The following is a 16,184-nucleotide window of genomic DNA, read 5'->3' on the forward strand; positions in this document are numbered from 1 at the left end:
AATACAATGGTGGTCCCATAAGATCATAATGGAGCTAAACATTTCCTATCGCCTAGTGACATCATAACCATCAACTTGGCACAATGCATTATCTTTTCTATGTTTAGATACTCAAATACTTACCATTACATTACAACTGCATACAGCATTTGGTACAGTAACATGCTCTACAGGTTGGTAGCCTCAGAGCAATAGGCTATACCATATAGGTGTAGACTATGCCATGTAGGTTTGTGTAAATCTACTCTATGATGTTTGCACAATGATGAAATCATCTAACAATGGGTTTCTCAGAATGTATCCCTGTCTTTAAGTGATATATGATCACACTGTAACAAATATTATACTATGTCTCATATCTATGATTTTGTCCACTGCGTTTTCCTGGAATATGTAACGTTAAGAAATGAGAGCTCACATGCAGAAATTGAACTAACAAGTAGAAACTGTTCAACAGCAGGATAACATGCTCTGTCATATTTATGGAAGGGCAAATTATATTCCAATTTAATGAACTTTACTTTCTTTTACTACTTTTCTGTACTTATCTTATTTCTGCAAGTTCTATCTGTGTAGCTCTATCCCTTTTATAGCTCCCTGAGAACACATATAGTGCAAGAATGATCGTGGAGGTGAATGAGGAGGAGTGCCTTATGTTCTGCAGTTAGAAGGCTACTTAAGACTCTAAGAGTGCTGACAACAGTGAAAAAGTGACAAAGAAGAAAGCCACTCCTCCTCTGCTAGGACCTCCCTCAAAAACCTACCATTCCATCTACACCTGAGGTTGGAATCATTGCCCAATAACTGGCTTCCGCAGAACTCTACCTCCTGTTATAAAGCCTTTATTTTCCAGACATGCAAAATAACTTCCTATGTCTGTTTGTGCCACTTTCTTTCATACCCTTCAGCTGCCACACTTTTTCATATACTTGACCATGGGTTTAAAACTAAAACTTTTTCTGCTGCCTAAAAATACTTATTCTTCCAGACCCAGATTAAATGGCATCTCCTGTATAGGATATTTCCCAATATCTCTGGAAGATGTGATCATTCCTTTCATACATTCACAGAACTATAATACTATAATTACTTATTGGTTTAAAGGTTTGCTTCTTACACTTAGATGCAAGGTCTTGAGAGCAGAGGTGCTATCTGACTAATTTACCTATCTCCAAGGTAAGCACAGTATCTGTAATATGGAAGGTACTTAATAAATGTACATGGGATGAATGAAGGAATGACTGCAGTGCATTTCTATCCCACCTGTCTGAATTCCCTCTGAACCAAAAGGTGGTATTTACCTTTATTAAGACCTGTAGTCCTCTATTACCCACTCTAGATTAAAAAGTAGAATAAATCTTTAGAGAATTAAGTTCTCTTCATTACTGGGGTCCAGCATTGTCTGTGGCTATGTTTAATTTGTTAATACTCACAAAACTAATTAGCATTTTCATTCTGCATGAAAAGATCAATATAATTATAAAAATAATTAATGAAGCACTCGTTACATTTTATAATTTCTACATTGCCTTGCATCAGCCTCCAACTTTAGTCATCCTCTTCTCCTGAATACAATTATTAATTATTGCATTTCCCAAACCTTACATGTTGCTGGGCAGCGACAGGTTAGCTGTTCACCAAGCTTATATCTTTTCCTCTTAGACATGCATGTAGGCTATGATTCCCTGTCTCTGTTGCTCTGTCAGGTGAGTTCTACTCAATGGAAAATGAGTAAAATTATGGTACCCCACTCCTCAGCCTGGCCTTCAAAAATGCCTATTTGTTCTCCTTATATCTTTTTCACTTCTACCAGCTTATAAAACTAATCAGGGTGATCTTGGAAGACACATTTTGAAAATAGCAAGCCCTCAGATGGAAGGAGCACTGCTCTTTGAATCTTTGCTTAAATACGAGTTGTCCATGTACCCCATATTTTTTTTGTTTTTTTTTTGTTTTTTTTTTGTTTTTTTACTTTAAATGACAAAGAACTGTAATTCTATTGTGCTTGAGCTATTATACACCTTGAGGTTTATTTGTTACAGAATCTAGTATTAGATTAACAAACACATTTGTTTTACTTTGGTTCATATCAATAAGCCTACAGTGGCTAATAAAATCAGTTATAACAATCACTAAAACTTTGTATATACATATATGTAAGAAATAGAAATGGAGAAGGTAGCTTTGTGAAACTCCAACTAGTGACTCCCATAACTATGAAGGATTGCTGACAGGACTTTTATTACTGCAGATTGCCTCTATTTAATAGGCAGCTCTCATGCAGCCTGTGCTCCTGCTGTTTGCAAAACTTACTTTGAATATACGACGCCAATTACAGACACTGAACACATCAAGATTTTGACATATGTCTAGTGAGTTATGCAATTAATTTTATTTATGCACTTTCTGCTTTAAATGCCCCTGAAAAGAGAAAATTGACTAATATATCTTAAAAGGAACACTCATATTTATATCTTTGCCCCAATCACACTCTTTCTCTCCACAAAAAAAAAAGAAGGAAAAGAGAAAAGGAAAAGGAAGGAAAGGAGGAAGAGAGAAATGAAGGAAGGAAGGAATCCAGCTGAAATAAAATAAGCAGACTCAATACTGGAGTTTTCAGCAAGCACAATAAACGATAAAATTCTCTTGAATGTTCTATAGTCATTTATTAGCTACAGAAAGCTACAGAAAAACTTAGAGACTAAGTGCCAGAGAAGGCTGAGAGGCCTGACACTCCTCTTGAATTCTAGGACAGCAAAGCATTTATTAGTATCTAGATATGCATATTTAATTATGCTGCAATAACAATTTTACTGTCATTCCTCAAAGTTGAGAAGAAACAAACTATACCCTATTCCTTTCTCAGTGATCCTCTGATATTGCTTGGGGCAGCATACAATGGTAGTACCACGAGTGTCTCCTTGGCATTTACATGCTAATGATACTGTGCAATTAAATTATATAATATTGTGTGATAAGCCCCTTTTGCACCTAGGCAAAAATGTATACATATTATAGTGCAATTGTTCTCACTTCTCAAGAGAGATCTATAAATCTTGAGATTTTGCCTTTTACATTAGAATAAATCCTCCACTCACTTACTCATGTATTTAATGAATATGTTTTCAAAGCTATTATATGCATTGAATGACTATTTTTACACTCCTATCCCTTTTAAAGTTGACATCAAAACAAATTGTGGTGTGTATAATTTTAAAGAATATAATTTTGGGGTTACTATATATTTTATTTATGTTTTAGGTATATGTTCCTTAAAATCTTTGGTATACAGATATTTTAATCTGTCATCTTATTAGAGGAACTCCAAAAGAAGATGAGGATGGATGGAGAAAAGCTCAATCAAGTGATGAACAACAGGAAGAAAAAGACAGTAGCATTGTTATAAGTTTAACACCTGAAAGAAATAAGGTACGCCCCCTTTATTTCTTCCTTAAGCTCCCTTGTTTTGCTCTCTTGGGACTGTCCCTATAGAAGCTTCATTTTATTCCTGACTCTTCCCTTTTAAGCCTCACCAAGGTTTTATCCCCAGGACAGCATACCCTGGGAAGTAAGGACAAGAATGAGAACCATGTCTTTGTACTGTAGAGTGAAAGAGGAGCCATTGTGAAAGGAAAAGTAGAAAAGCAGAATTGGCAGACCATAATTGGAATATCATTTGGACTCTTTTAGGAAAGATTGTACAGAAAACCTGAAAATTTGCAAGTTGTTTCTTTGAAAACTGAATTTGTATATCATCTCCACCACCAAGTTATAAAGCTATATAAAACTATAACTTGGTGGTAGAGATGATATGTAACTGAGAAGCAAGTGCTCAGAAGTGAGGAGAGTAAGTGATAGGGGTGCCAGGTGAGTGTACCAATATGTAAATGGCATTCGATTATAGAAATCACCAAAAACCCGAATAACTCTGAAGCCAGAATGGCTGACTGCATGGGCCATGACATCAGAAGTACCTGGGTGTGAATCCCTGTCCCTTCTTTGCCACTAACTAGCTGTGACATTTTAGAAAATCTGTTGTATCTGTCTCAGTCTGCCTCCTTATCTTTCCAATTTCAGCTGAAGTATGATGCCCAGGAAACATTTTCTAATCTTTGCCATTCCTCTCCTTCCAGTGAAATTGAGCAATTTTCTTATTTGCTCCTTGTTCTTAGAATGAAGTTTTATGCTATTACTGTATATTTAAAAGGCTTTTTTGAGAGGGTTTATGTTTTGTTTTGTATTTTACATTTATCTTATTTGTCTTCCCTATGAGAGAGTGAGCAACTGGGGGGCTATTTGCTATCTCCCTCTCCCTTGCCTAAAGTAATAGGTGACACAAAAGAAATGCTAAGTAAATGTTTGTTGAGTTGGTGACTAAAATGTGATCATTATATTTATCTAAGAGGCTTAAGGGAATTAAGTGAGATACTGTGTGTTGAACATTGAGTTGAAAGTGCCAGCATGTATGCTTAGGAATAGGAGATGCATTAAAGAAGTGACAGACAGAATGATAAAATATGGCAATTGTAGTAAGCAGCCAGCTATGAGATATATTAAGGAATATAATAAGCTTGCATTCTGCTAGTCAGAAGATGCACAAACTGTAGTATTAAGGGATAAGGTATAGATGCAATCTCAGGCTGTGTCCCAGAATGCTAGTATCATAGTCAAAACAGTCATTTTAGTAGGGAGCATTCTTTGTAGAATAATTGCCACTTAAAGATAACTGAAGACTCCATTATGGAGCAGGAGAACACTGCATCCATAAGACATCAAGGCATTCCTTGACTACTATGGGAATTAAATATAGATCTAAAATCTTCTCCAAAATAAAGATTCAAAGAGCTATACTAAAGATGGAAAAAAAATGTGTCTTGAATGCAAAATGAGGATAGATCAGGTAAAGGACTGAGCGAAGGGCTGGAGACAATGAAGAATATTTTGTAGATTATACAGGTTTGGATGTTGTTATCTTGGGAGAAGCTTTAAGACATCCACTTATTGTTTTATTTGCATAGTCTGATGTGGTTTTTAAAGTTTATGTTGAATGCTGTTAAGAAAGGCAAAGACTCTGAAGTTCGTCTCAGGGTTTATTATTCCTGTTGTCTTTTATTTGCAGTCTTCACACTGTACATGCATGAAAGGTAAGTGCTGTAGCAAAACGAATTGGAAAAAAGGAACAAATGTATGCATTGCTCTGTAATGGATGGACAAAAAGGATAACAGAGCTGGTGACGGATCAGTGGAGAAGGTGGTGAGGAGAACAGTATAAAGAGTAAGATGTGCGAGATGAGATGCTTCTATGGTACATGTATAATATCTAGGCAACCACAGTGGCATTCTTTGTTTAAAGGCCTAGTGAATCTTGTTGAGCTAAGATTAACTTCCTAAAGGAGCCACAGTGTGCTAAACATTCATGAGTAACACATTCACGGAAGAATGCATGACTTCATTAGGACATATATCCTGCCCTGTATAGTGGCTTCATAGCAATAGCTAAACAAGTAGAGCTTATTCATCTTTCACATAATATTCAGCACAGAAGGAGTCCTGGACTGTTTTGCTCTATAAATTAAGGCAGTAAGCTAGACCCTTTCTATGTTGTTATTCTACCACATCCAGACAGTTATCTTTCTCTGTGTGATATAAGCTGGCTCACCAGGACATCTCATTCCGTATCTAATTTCCAAGTTAGTCAAGGAAGAAGGAGAAACAGACATTCAGACCCTTGAAGGATATCACCTAGTAATGGTATGTATTGTTTTAGGTAACATCACGTTGGTCAGAACTTAGTCACAAAGCCACACCTAGATACAAAGGAGGCTGGACATATCTCTATTTCTGTCTGTCTGTCTGTCTGTCTGTCTATCTATCTATCTATCTATCTATCTATCTATCTATCTATAATGCTTGTTTGTTTGTTTGCTTGTTTGTTTTAGACGAAGTCTCGCTCTTGTCCCCCAGGCTGGAGTATGATTTCATGATCTTGGCTCACTGCAACCTCCGCCTCGCTGGTTTAAGCAATTTCCCTGCCTCAGCCTCCCATGTAGCTGGGATTACAGGCACCTGCCACCACGCCCGGCTAATTTTTGTATTTTTAGTAGAGACAGGGTTTCACCATGTTGGCCAGGCTGGTCTAGAACTCCTGACCTCAGGTGATCTGCCCACCTCGGCCTCCCAAAGTGCTGGGATTATAGGCATGAGCCACCTCGTCCGGCCGCTTTTGTTTTTAAAAGAGGTTATTGACTAGCTACTGAGCAAGGCTTAATCACTGATAATTGATTTAAATGAAAGATGACATACAAATAATTGGTGAAAGTTAATAAAAACACCGGTAAAAAACAAGAATGTGCAGAAGATACCTGAAACGTTTTTTTCAGAAGATATTTTCCTGAGAAGTTTTGCAAAGCACATTAAACAGGCCTACTCTGCTGATGCTTTTCAAAGCCTAACTCATCAGGTGAAGATGAATTAAGTGTTTAGCAGTTTAAACAAAATAAATATAGGCTGGTTGTTCCAATACATGCTTACACTGGTGGCTGCCATAAAAACAAAACCTTTCATGATTAGAAAATTGAATTACCCTAGGATAAGGAAACAGTTGTACCAGTTGCATGCTGTCTTGGTACCAAGATTGGCCCTATTGTTTTCTAAACTTATAACTTAACAAGCCAGTATTTTCTATAAATCTATTTGTATTAATCTGTAAAATGAGGATACAAAATACTAAACAGAACTAGAATGAGGATTTGATAAATTAATATATATACGAAAGCAACTGGTTATTAAATGGTTTCGATAAACATTAGTAAAATCAGAAACCCTATTATTAACTTGACCAGCATGTTTTATTTTTACGTAGTTGTTCCGTCAACTTTTTATAAGTACGTGGAATCAAATTCTGTACAGAGTTACTCTACTGCCTAATAAGTGTGGAGAACTATTATTAAATCTTGTCTTATTCTTAGCTATCTCTCTTAACAGTTACATAATAAAATTGTTCAATTCTATCTCCAACAATAAAACTTCCAAATAGACTGTAAAACTTTAATCTTCAAGATGAAAAAATGGCAGTTAGTGGGGTATACCAGAATTGCTCTGGTTCTGAATAATCATGTTTAAAATGTAAATTATTAGGACTCAACCTATCTTACTGAAGCAGAATCCCCCAAATAGCATCTGCTACCCTCTGTATTTAATATGCTTTCCAGGTGATTGTAAACACTTTAAATCTTGAGAACTGTTGGCCTAGAGAAGCAAATGTTAAAAAGTCTTGTGATAAAGGAACATTGTCATACAGGTGATATGAACAAACTTAAGGTAAACATCTATTGCTTCTGGCATGGTAATAAATGAATAAAATGTTTATTTTCCTGGTTAGATACTTCTGATCAAGATGAGGGTTCCTTTCACCTCCTCTCCACCAACCTCGTGAGTCACACCAATCTTCTGAACCAATTTTGTCCTTATTCTGGAATATTCCAAGAAGTTCTTCATAAATATCTGGGGGACTTGCATGTCATTAAACCTATTTGTAGATATAGATATATAGCTAATATGAAAGATCGCCAGCAATGTTCTAAGCAGTAGGTGATTTACACATATGCTTTGTAATCTTTAAAATGTAAGTAATCTGACTGTTATGAATCTCATATTATAATGAGAATTCTGAGGCTAAAAGATGTTTAGTAACTTGATCACTATCTCAAAGTAGGTAAGACAGAAGCAAATATAGGGTTATTACAGAGAAAAAGCAGAAAGAATTGTGCCCCTACACAGAGAGAATTCTATTTTAAAAAAATTTTTTAAATCAATCCAAAGCTGGACATCAAGTGGGAATTTGGAAATGTTTGGTTAGGAGCTTCTGTAATTTTTTTTTAAGATGCTTGAATTGAAAAGTAATATAGCATAGGAGTGACATAGACATTTATGCAGGTGTTCTCAGAATGGAAATAATAAAAAATAGTTTTAGTAAATAATTGCCCAGATTCCTTTCCCATGGTGCTCTGGAAGAAGTCTGTCCCTATTGATGTTGGAGAGTCTAGTCTAATATCTTCCAGGCATTCACTAATTTTATAGGCTTTTTCCTATAAAAAAGTGAAACCACACATTGAAACCTGGAGATAATTGAAGACTGCTCCTCTGAATCTCAAACTGAGAGTTAGCTTTCCTTTCCCCCCACTTTATAACATAGAAAGTAAAAATGTAATCTTCAGCAACAGACATGGTATCTGCTCCCACAGAAATGGTGCTGTTACTAATTCAGAAGCAAGACTACAGGCATGACTACCACAGAGAGAACGCTTGACAGACTTCCAAGGCATCACTGTTGAATAACCCAAGCAAATCTGACTCACAGAGACAGAGTATATATGTGGTTCATGATCACCAGGATAGACTGGTTTGAAATTTTGCAGGTAGGCTACCTAAAACAACTAATTCTAATGGTACTGCTAAGTCCAGGAACAAAAGAACCTGTGTTCTGTCATTTATAAACTAATATCCCAAATGCATACTGGAATTCTAAAGGTTTCAACCAGAAATGTGAAATTTCCTCAAACAAATGTCTTCTATGTAAAAAAGAATGTATATTTGAGCTTAAATTTCCATTATGCTGAATGGAATGTTTCAGATAAACATTACTTTAATTACAAATCCTCACAGATAGTGCTATAACAAAATAGTGGCTTATATTTTAAATATTCATCCAAGGAGGCAGCATGGCAGTCATAGAGTAGATTTTGCAGTCAAATCACTCTTGAGCCATTTGCTAGTTTCATTAATTTGGATGAGGTTTTAATTTATCTGAACTTCTGTTTCCACATCTTTACTCTGTGAATAATAATACCTACCTCTTAAGGCTGTTATGATAACTTATTGACTAACATAATGTACACACACATAGTGGGAAATTAAGAACAAATTTGAGTCTGCTGTTGTGCCCTACTCCACTTCAGGAGCCAGAAAATAATCACTGCAAAATAATAAAAACTTTTTGTTGAATCTCAAACTTGTAGACTGGGTTACAAAATCCTGTATTTTTTATTTCATTATCTGCTCATAAGAAGAAAACCCATACATACACACATATACACATTTATATATTTATATTTTTATATATGCATATTATATATAAATTTCCTTTATATACATATATAAAATATGTATATATAGTATGAAATTCTCACTCCATTCTGAAAGGGTCAACATATTAAGAATCACTTTCTCTTACCACAACATGAAGCAATTTCAACATGGATGCTCCAACTTCATTTGGGATACCTCACATATAAGGATCCTATATCTTGAAACCATCTCCAGTGGATTTCCTAGACAAAATGAAACAGAAACTCTTGGGAATACGGAAAATAAAAACTTAGCTTCTTTCAGTAGTGCTCATCTAAAATTCCACATCTTACTCCACCTTGCTGGTTTTGCCCTAACTATTTAAAAAAATGTGTACTTCCAATCCAATTTGATGTACCCGTCCTTAATGACACTATTGCTTGCATTTTCAGGTAATGTATTTTATTACATGTGTTTTCATAAATCCATGAGTATTCTTAAATATATGTTAAAAATCAACTAAATATCAGAAATAGCATATAGATGATGAGAAAAGGAAGAAAGCAATCAAGTTATAACGTGTTAGAGAAAGAAAAGTCATTTGAATATATAGCTTTTCTCTCTTTAAGATGCTTGTGGATGTCTAAAAGTTGAATGAATAAGAACCATAATACTGAAACACATTTATCTATTTCCATTCATTGCATTAGTATAAAATATATTACTCTGTACCTATATATTCTAGTCTTGGTAATTTTGCAAGCTAAATCCTCATTTATAAATTTGCCAGGTATTTTGCTCTGTTGCCAAATTTGAGCAATTTTCTGACAATATTCTTGGAAGACTCACACACACACATACCTATATGCACAAGAACATACACACACCACTTAAAAGTCAAATTTATTGCAGGAAATTATACTGCAATCACATAAACTACAATGAAATCACATTTATTCGTCAGCCTAGGTCTATACCCTTTAATAGCTGTTTTGGTTTCATTACAATAGAATCTTCTATAAAATAATGACATAAATCTTGGTTATGCAAATCACAGTATTGAAAATACTGAAACCTGATTGTGTAAAACATCTCAAGCTCAAGGAGACATGTCATAGTCGTCAATTTTAAAACAGTCACTTTAAAATAAATTCCGTTGCTTCACTCTCTTAGTGCCTTCCTGGATTTCTATTTTATAAATATAGTAATTACAACGGTACTAGATGGCACAAGTGGATCTCTCGTCCTAAAAGTTAGATATTCAAAAGAGTCCGCTGGGCCCATTAAATAATATTGACATCTCAATTCCTCTTATCGGTTCACTTCAGGTACAGACTTTGAACAATGAAAGTTGCTTCTATTTCCCTTTCAATAGAAGCTGAGTAAGAAATTCGTGTTTTGAGTTATTGTCTCTTAGCCCCAAACCTAAAGCAGTGTTTAGAGGGAAATTTATAGCATTAAATGCCCACAAGAGAAAGTGGGAAATATCTAAAATCGACACCCTAATATCACAATTAAAAGAATTAGAGAAGCAAGAGCAAACTAATTCAAAAGCTAGCAGAAGACAAGAAATAACTAAGATCAGACCAGAAATGAAGGAGATAGAGACATGAAAACCCCTCAAAATCAATAAATCCAGGAGCTGGGTTTTGAAAAGATTAACAAAATAGACCACTAGCCAGACAAATAAAGAAGAAAAGAGAGCAGAATCAAATAGATACAATAAAAAATAATAAAGGGGATATCACCACTGATCCCACAGAGATACAAACTACCATCAGAGAATACTATAAACACCTCTACGCAAATAAAGTAGAAAATCTAGAAGAAATGGATAAATTCCTGAACACATACACCCTCCCAAGACTAAACCAGGAAGAAGTTCAATCCCTGAATAGATCAATAACAAGTTCTGAAATTGAAACAATAATTAATAGCCTACCAATCAAAAAAAAGCCCAGGACCAGATGGATTCACAGCCAAATTCTATCAGAGGTACAAAGAGGAGCTGGTATCATTCCTTCTGAAACTATTCCAAACAATAGAAAAAGAGGGACTCCTCCCTAACTCATTTTATGAGGCCAGTATCATCTGGATACCAATACCTGGCAGAGACTCAACAAGAAAAAAGAACATTTCAGGCCAATATCCCTGATGAACATTGATGCGAAAATCCTCAATAAAATACCGGCAAACTGAATCCAGCAGCACATTGAAAAATTTATCCACCACAAACAAGTTGGCCTCATCCCTGGATGCAAGGCTGGTTCAATATATGTAAATCAATAAACATAATCCATCACATAATCCAATAACAAAAAGCACATAATTATCTCAATAGATGCAGAAAAAGCCTTCAATAAAATTCAACACCCCTTCGTGCTAAAAACGCTCAATAAACCAGGTATTGATGGAACATATCTCAAAACAATAAGAGCTATTTGTGACAAACCCACAGCCAATATCATACTGAATGGGCAAAAACTGGAAGCATTCCCTTTGAAAACCAGCACAAGACAAGGATGCCCTCTCTCACCACTCCTATTCAACATAATATTGGAAGTTCTGGCCAGGGCAGTCAGGCAAGAGAAAGAAACAAAAGGCATTCAAATAGGAAGAGAGGAAGTCAAATTGTCTCTGTTTGCAGATGACATGATTGTACAGTTAGAAAACCCCGTCATCTCAGCCCCAAATCTCCTTAAGCTGATAAGCAATTTCAGCAAAGTCTCAGGATAGAAAATCAATGTGCAAAAGTCACAAGCATTCCTATACACCAATAATAGACAGAAAGCCAAATCATGAGTGAACTCCCATTCAGAATTGCTACAAAGAAAATAAANTAATGACACTATTGCTTGCATTTTCAGGTAATGTATTTTATTACATGTGTTTTCATAAATCCATGAGTATTCTTAAATATATGTTAAAAATCAACTAAATATCAGAAATAGCATATAGATGATGAGAAAAAGGAAGAAAGCAATCAAGTTATAACGTGTTAGAGAAAGAAAAGTCATTTGAATATATAGCTTTTCTCTCTTTAAGATGCTTGTGGATGTCTAAAAGTTGAATGAATAAGAACCATAATACTGAAACACATTTATCTATTTCCATTCATTGCATTAGTATAAAATATATTACTCTGTACCTATATATTCTAGTCTTGGTAATTTTGCAAGCTAAATCCTCATTTATAAATTTGCCAGGTATTTTGCTCTGTTGCCAAATTTGAGCAATTTTCTGACAATATTCTTGGAAGACTCACACACACACATACCTATATGCACAAGAACATACACACACCACTTAAAAGTCAAATTTATTGCAGGAAATTATACTGCAATCACATAAACTACAATGAAATCACATTTATTCGTCAGCCTAGGTCTATACCCTTTAATAGCTGTTTTGGTTTCATTACAATAGAATCTTCTATAAAATAATGACATAAATCTTGGTTATGCAAATCACAGTATTGAAAATACTGAAACCTGATTGTGTAAAACATCTCAAGCTCAAGGAGACATGTCATAGTCGTCAATTTTAAAACAGTCACTTTAAAATAAATTCCGTTGCTTCACTCTCTTAGTGCCTTCCTGGATTTCTATTTTTATAAATATAGTAATTACAACGGTACTAGATGGCACAAGTGGATCTCTCGTCCTAAAAGTTAGATATTCAAAAGAGTCCGCTGGGCCCATTAAATAATATTGACATCTCAATTCCTCTTATCGGTTCACTTCAGGTACAGACTTTGAACAATGAAAGTTGCTTCTATTTCCCTTTCAATAGAAGCTGAGTAAGAAATTCGTGTTTTTGAGTTATTGTCTCTTAGCCCCAAACCTAAAGCAGTGTTTAGAGGGAAATTTATAGCATTAAATGCCCACAAGAGAAAGTGGGAAATATCTAAAATCGACACCCTAATATCACAATTAAAAGAATTAGAGAAGCAAGAGCAAACTAATTCAAAAGCTAGCAGAAGACAAGAAATAACTAAGATCAGACCAGAAATGAAGGAGATAGAGACATGAAAAACCCCTCAAAAATCAATAAATCCAGGAGCTGGGTTTTTGAAAAGATTAACAAAATAGACCACTAGCCAGACAAATAAAGAAGAAAAGAGAGCAGAATCAAATAGATACAATAAAAAATAATAAAGGGGATATCACCACTGATCCCACAGAGATACAAACTACCATCAGAGAATACTATAAACACCTCTACGCAAATAAAGTAGAAAATCTAGAAGAAATGGATAAATTCCTGAACACATACACCCTCCCAAGACTAAACCAGGAAGAAGTTCAATCCCTGAATAGATCAATAACAAGTTCTGAAATTGAAACAATAATTAATAGCCTACCAATCAAAAAAAAGCCCAGGACCAGATGGATTCACAGCCAAATTCTATCAGAGGTACAAAGAGGAGCTGGTATCATTCCTTCTGAAACTATTCCAAACAATAGAAAAAGAGGGACTCCTCCCTAACTCATTTTATGAGGCCAGTATCATCTGGATACCAATACCTGGCAGAGACTCAACAAGAAAAAAGAACATTTCAGGCCAATATCCCTGATGAACATTGATGCGAAAATCCTCAATAAAATACCGGCAAACTGAATCCAGCAGCACATTGAAAAATTTATCCACCACAAACAAGTTGGCCTCATCCCTGGATGCAAGGCTGGTTCAATATATGTAAATCAATAAACATAATCCATCACATAATCCAATAACAAAAAGCACATAATTATCTCAATAGATGCAGAAAAAGCCTTCAATAAAATTCAACACCCCTTCGTGCTAAAAACGCTCAATAAACCAGGTATTGATGGAACATATCTCAAAACAATAAGAGCTATTTGTGACAAACCCACAGCCAATATCATACTGAATGGGCAAAAACTGGAAGCATTCCCTTTGAAAACCAGCACAAGACAAGGATGCCCTCTCTCACCACTCCTATTCAACATAATATTGGAAGTTCTGGCCAGGGCAGTCAGGCAAGAGAAAGAAACAAAAGGCATTCAAATAGGAAGAGAGGAAGTCAAATTGTCTCTGTTTGCAGATGACATGATTGTACAGTTAGAAAACCCCGTCATCTCAGCCCCAAATCTCCTTAAGCTGATAAGCAATTTCAGCAAAGTCTCAGGATAGAAAATCAATGTGCAAAAGTCACAAGCATTCCTATACACCAATAATAGACAGAAAGCCAAATCATGAGTGAACTCCCATTCAGAATTGCTACAAAGAAAATAAAATACAGGGATGTGAAGGACCTCTTCAAGGAGAACTACAAACCATTGCTCAAGGAAATAAGAGAGGAAGAGAGGACACAAACAAATAGAAAAACATTCCATGCTAACAGATAGGAAGAATCAATTCATGAAAATGGTCATACTGCCCACAGTAATTTATAGATTCATGCTATCCCCATCAAGCTACCATTGACTTTCTTCACAGACAAAACTAGTTTAAATTTCATATGGAACCAAAAAAGTGTTCATATAGGCAAGACAGTCCTAAGCAAAAAGAACAAAGTTGGAGGCATCATGCTACCTGACTTCAAACTATGCTACAAGGCTACAGTAACCAAAACAGCATGGTATTGGTACCAAAACAGAGATATACACCAATGGAACATAACAGAGACCTCAGAAACAATGCCACACATCTACAACCAGCTGATCTTTGACAAACCTGACACAAACAAGCGATGGAGAAGGATTTCCTATGTAATAAATGGTGTTGGGAAAACTGGCTAGCCATATGCAGAAAAACTGAAGCTGGACCCCGTCCTTACACCTTATACAAAAATTAACTCTAGATGGATTAAAGACTTAAACATGAGACCTAAAACTAAACCTATATTTCTATATTCTGCTTTGAGATTTTGGGTTTGGGACTCTGCACACCACTTTCCTTTGCCAGCTGGCTTCCTTAGATTCTGCACTGGGGGCTGGGAGGGCACTGGAGACAGGCTGTGGGGGTGAAGAAAGGGAGAAAGGGGCTTATTTTTTCCTGTTATCTTGCTGTCAGCATTGTTTAGCAATCATCCTGCACCCTGTCAGTGGCAGTCATTTCTGTCTACAGATTTTTCAAATTCTCCAAGAACCAGCTTATTCTGACCTGAAAGAGGTGCCATCCCCAGGTGGCTTGTATCCCGTCCTCAGAGTTCTTGAGTTTGAGTTCCCGAGGCCTCTCCTAAGAGCTCCTGAGATACCAACACTGGCTCCATAGCAACACTTCTGAGAAGTGTGATACAGAGATCTACAAAGTCCCTCTTCTAAGCTCTCAGTGCCCCAGCTTTTCATTTCGTTCCCCAAGCCCTGGGCGTGGAGATGCTTCCTGAGACTACTCTCTGTATAATCTCAGGGACCTCTTTATCCTCTTCCAGCTCTCCAACAAATGTTTAATCCATCCTTTATATTAAAATTTCCTTGTTAAAACAAGTATGGGGTAAAGGATATGAACAGATACTTATCAAAAGAAGACATTTACACGGCCAAACACATGGAAAAATGCTCAACATCACGATCATTAGAGAAATGCAAATCAAAACCACAATGAGATACCATCTTATAAAGGGTCTCTGATATTAGTTCTCAAACACATTTGTTAGAGAAGTGTGTGGATGGAGACCCATCCACCCACACACTTACGGGGCATGGAGACCCACACAGAAGGTAGCAGCAGAGATAGACACTCAGTGGCCACTTGGTACAGGAAAGAAACAAAGATGGCAGGAGAACCAAAGCCTCATTTAACCTTACTCTTAAAGAGTTAAAATCATGGGTTCAATATCTATCTATCTAAATATTTTACTGGTTAAGGGTATGTGTTTTGGCAACACAAAGACAAGTGCTCAAATTTCAACCTCACTACTTTCTAGTTGTTCTATTTCTTAGTTTTTTCATCTATAAAATTGATTTAATGACACTGTGATATACAGCTTTCAAAATGGCTGCAATAATTCCTGCCATATCTGTACATACTCTCTTTGCAATGAAATTTTTCCATTTTCATCTTTCAAAGCTAAAATTTATCCATTCTCTTAAATCTAAGCTTGTCTAGTGACTTGCTTGGCCACTAAAATGTAGAGGAATGTGACTTATGAG

This window comes from Rhinopithecus bieti, unplaced genomic scaffold, assembly GCF_001698545.2.
Source record: "Rhinopithecus bieti isolate Rb0 unplaced genomic scaffold, ASM169854v2 scaffold_2572, whole genome shotgun sequence".
NCBI lineage: Eukaryota > Metazoa > Chordata > Mammalia > Primates > Cercopithecidae > Rhinopithecus > Rhinopithecus bieti.